Below are 4,722 nucleotides of genomic sequence, written 5' to 3'. Positions count from 1 at the left end.
GGAAACCAACTGCCTACCTGGGTTCCCATCCTGCTCCAGCCTTCCTAGCTGTGCAACCTTGGTCATGTCACTTCATCTCCTTATTAGTAAAAAAAAAAAAAAAAAAAAAACCATGATACATTACCTACCTCATAGAAGGGAATGAGGAAGGAGCTAATTAATATATTAAGGTGCTAGAACAACGCCTGCCCTAGTGTATGAAAGAATAGTTAATATTTATGAGAAACTACACAAAGTGTAGTTTTACCCTGTGAAACTAACAAGGTGGTGTAAACTAACAGGGTGGTTAGGGTGTGTTAGTGCAAACTAACAAGGTGGTTAGGGTGTCTTCAAATCTTTTTCTTTTAAAAAAGATTTACTCTTCATCATCTTTCTTATTTCCTATTCTCCAGCAGCCAGCATCTGCCATGAAGGTAAAGCTGTGCGGTTATAGTACAGACAAGATCTAACCTAGACCAGGAGGTGCTATACTAGGACTGATGGGAAGATTTTCCTATTTCTTAATGCGAATTACAAGACAATGTTCTTTTTTAAGAAGAATCATCAACAGATAAACTAGACCATCTTCAACAGAAGAAAGCACAAAAAGGAACAGTCTGAAGGACTCCACATGCAATCAAATTTTAAAGGACCATCACCAGTGCATCTCTTGCTGATACAATGGCTAAGAGGAATCAGAAACCAGAAGTTAGAAAGTCTCAATGATAGTGAGCTATCAGATACCAATGAAGCAAAAGTGGCTCCCCAGGCATCTAAGAAAACACCAATGGCTGCTGAGGTCCCACAAAGTCAGCACCTAAGCAATAGTTTAGGAAGCTAGAGAAGGTGTCTGCTCCCTGAGTTGGTGGAAAGCATTAAGTTGGCAGATCAGATTTTTTTTTTTAATTCATATGTACGTACATTGTTTGGGCCATTTCTCCCCCTGACCCCCATTCCTAACTTCTCCACCCCATCACCCTCTCTTCCAGGCAGAACCTGATCTGCCCTCTTGTCCAATTTTGTTGAAGAGAAAACATAAGCAATAATAAAAAAGACATAGCGTTTTTGCTAGTTTGACATAAGGATAGCTATACAGAGAGCTTCCAAGCATTGCTTCTATGCATGTATGTATTACAAGCCAAATGGATTAATCTCTACCAGACCTCTTCACTACTTCCCAGTCACCTTCCCATAGTGCCCTCTGCCAGTTTAAGGTTACTTTATTCACTCCTCTACAGTGGACACATCAAACACTTTCAAGTTTTGGGTTTCTTACCTTTCCCTATTCCTCATGTATGTGCTCTCCCCTTAGCGTGTGATCCATATCCAATAATATTACTGCATTTGTTTTAGGTCTAAAGTCTGCATATGAGGGAGAACATAGTATTTTTGGCTTTCTGAACTTGGCTAACTTTGCTTAAGATGATATTCTCCAGTTCCATCCATTTCTTGTGAACAACATTTCATTCTTCTTCATGGCTGAGTGAAATTCCATTGTATATAAATACCACATTTTCTTAATCCACAAAAACATCTAAATGACAGGAATCACCAAATACCTATCAATATTAACACTGAATGTCAATGGACATTCCCATCAAAAGACACCTTTTGGCAAACTGGATTAAGAAGGAAGATCCAACAATCTGTTGTTTACAGGAGACCCATCTCATTGACAGAAACAAACACTGGTTTAGGGTGAAAGGCTGGAAAAAGATATACCAAGCCAATAGCCCCCGAAAACAGGCAGGAGTAGCAGTACTTATCTCAGACAAAGTAGACTTCAAACTTGCATTGATCAAATGAGATAAAGAAGGACATTACATACTAATAAAAGGGGAAATAGACCAAAAGGAAATAACAATTATCAACCTATATGCACCCAATCTCAATGCACCCAATTTCATCAAACATACTTTAAAGGACTGAAAGGCACATATAGACTCCAAAACAGTGGTAGTGGGAGACTTTACTACCCCCCTAACACCAATAGATAGGTCATACAAACAAAAAATTAATAGAGATCAGATTTTTAAATAAAGATTCATCTATGACTCTTAAAAAAACCTGATATATTTAGTTTCTAAGAAATTAGGATGAACTATATTGTTTTGTGATAAGCTATATTTATGTCAGGGTCTAAGAGGTTATATAAAATAATATTTTTGAACAATGAATTTAGTGTGGATGAGATTTCTATACACAAAACTTAACTCTTAGGAAGCCAGTGATTGTTCGTTTGTTTCTACTGTTGGCATTTTTGAAGTCTGAGATTGAACTAGCTTTAACGTGTCTTGTTGGAAAACTCTAGGCCAAGTTTCCAAAATGGAAGTTTCATTTCAGATTTGTTTATTGGCTACAAATTTTTACATAGAATATTCAGGGTTTTTAGAAGATGAAAGGAATATAAAACATAGTACTTGCTCTCCAGAAGATATACAAAAATATGAAGTAGCTAAAAACAATTTTAAAGAATTAAATTCAATTAACACTTAGCATATTATTACATGCCAGTACCTTCAAACAAGTTATCATTTTCCATCCTATTTGTTAATATCTTCATTTTACTTTTTAAAGAAAAAGCAATCAAAACTCAGAGAGGTGAAGACTTGCTTCAGCTCCAGTGATGATATGTTACTGAATCAAGTCTATCTGACTCCAATACAGGGTTATTTCCATTCTGCCAAAGCTGCCATGATGATCATGAAATATAGGCCAAGCAGTGGATTAGAAGTTCAAGGAAAGGGAAGCAAAGTAGATGAAAACAAACAGAACAATCTTATGGGGAAAGGCTGGAAGTAGTTAAGACTTGGAGAGATGAATAGAAAGAGAAAGGGACAATAGTCAAAAGTTGAGAATGAGGACAACCAGGAAGATTGCAAAGTCAGGCCAACCAGAGTAGAAGTAAAGATGATCTGATTATTAAGGTGAGGGGAGAAACTCAGAGTTTGGCATGCTGGTGGGAAATTTGGAGCCCTTGCAGGCTTTTGAGCAGGGGAACAGATGCTACAAAAGTTCATTTAGTGGCAGAATCACTGAGGTGAGGTTGGGGGATGGGAAGGAGAACTACTGCAGGGCTGTTGAGTTAAGTCAGGTTAGGTGTGCTGAGGGTCCAGGGCTGTCCATGACTGTGGAATGGAAAGGAAACATTACAACACTCACTCTCAAGGGAAAATTTTAAGAACTTAAAAATTATGAAGCATGGAAAGCACCAATAAGTTAGAAATGCCTTCAGGGCTTTGAATCTGGAGAACTTGGACAATGGTGATACTGTTGATAATAACAGGAGCACTGAGTCAGGGAAGAGAAGGGATATCGGGTCTGGGAAAGACAAGGGCAAATCCTTTGGATGGAAGGAAATAAATGCCATAGGCAGGAGACAGTGGGAAAACCAAATGAGTTTAATTCTAAGTTTGTTAAGGTCCATGTGATACAGGGACAAACAGATACCAATGGGGTCTAGAAATGTTAACATGGGGTACAGCAAGGCTAACATTTTGGTAAGTAGTCAGGAGTGAAAATACAAATGTCAGAGTCCCCAACATGGAAAAAATGGTAGCAATGAGTTATTTGACTAAATAGCCTAAATGACCACTGGGATGTGCCTTGTCTGGGAGTCACTAAGAGGAGTTTCATTTTGCTCATCTCTTGCTCTTCAGTTTCTCAATTAACATGACAAAATCAGCTAACACAACAAAAAAAGTGAGTTCAGCGTTTGACTTCTGAGGAGCAGGCAGGAAGTGAGGGGCATTCTTCTAATCTATGCACTTGCTTTCCACTTTTGGAAAGGAGTCACCACTATTTTCTTATTGAAAGCCCTGAAAAAGGAACATGAGAGAATTAAAATGTGCTAAGTAATTTGAAATGCTAAAAATGGCACGTTAGCATTGGCTGTACAAGAATTTCAATTTTCCTGCCAGCTGAAATATAGGCAATTTTATATGTAGTTTCTAAAATAAATGTAATTTTTTAAAAGTTACACACCTAAAGTCAGGAAATAAAGTACTCTCTTTAACAAAGCAAAATGATCTAACATAGGCAAATCACAGTATCTCATTAATTACTGGAGCACCAAATTCCCATCTCTTGGAGTTGGAATCCATGGACAGATGTAAGAGTGTCCACCAGGCCATGTTGGATGACAACTGAGCTTCCAATTACTTATACATGAATCTTATTAACAGCCAGTCTTCAAATATCTCCCAGAACCTAATTCAGTCTGCAAAATGACCAGATTCAGTATCACAGATGATTATAGATTTCCTTTATGTTCAATCCTAACATTAACCTAAGTTAGGAAAAAAATGGAAATCTTGGAAAGTTGTGTTTCATTGGGAAATTTGCTATAGAAAGAACAAATATGTTCTCCCAAGTCCACATGAAAATCATCAGAGTAGCCAGAGCAACTGAACTATAGGGAGTTATGTTCTTTGCCTAACATCTGGTATAGATTCATAATGATCCCCCAAAAAAAGAATCATTTACATTAGGCATATGGATTTGTACCCTAACCTTGTTAAGTGAAAAGTAGGTGTTACCCCCCATGAATTTCTATGAAATTGTTAGTAAATGTGTAAAAGCCAGGGCCTCCTACAGAATATTAAGAAATCATATGTTTGAAAAGATGGAAACACCAAATGTTAAAATACTCCCCACAGAATATACAGATACAACTTAGATGATTTATTACAGCTTTGAGTTAGGGCCTTCTTCCCCGCCCCCCCCCAACAGCCCCCATGTAGC

The 4,722-nt window shown here is 37.6% G+C and overlaps 1 pseudogene; it reads left to right on the top strand.

Annotated features, from left to right (window-relative positions):
* Positions 1 to 407: 407 nt before the first annotated feature.
* LOC109679598 (large ribosomal subunit protein eL24-like) lies at positions 408 to 858 on the top strand (annotated as a pseudogene).
* Positions 859 to 4,722: the final 3,864 nt, after the last annotated feature.

Source organism: Castor canadensis, chromosome 6 (genome assembly GCF_047511655.1).
Source record: "Castor canadensis chromosome 6, mCasCan1.hap1v2, whole genome shotgun sequence".
Classification (NCBI taxonomy): domain Eukaryota; kingdom Metazoa; phylum Chordata; class Mammalia; order Rodentia; family Castoridae; genus Castor; species Castor canadensis.
Note: the sequence above shows the minus strand (reverse complement) of the source record. Positions and strands in the feature narration are given on the sequence as shown.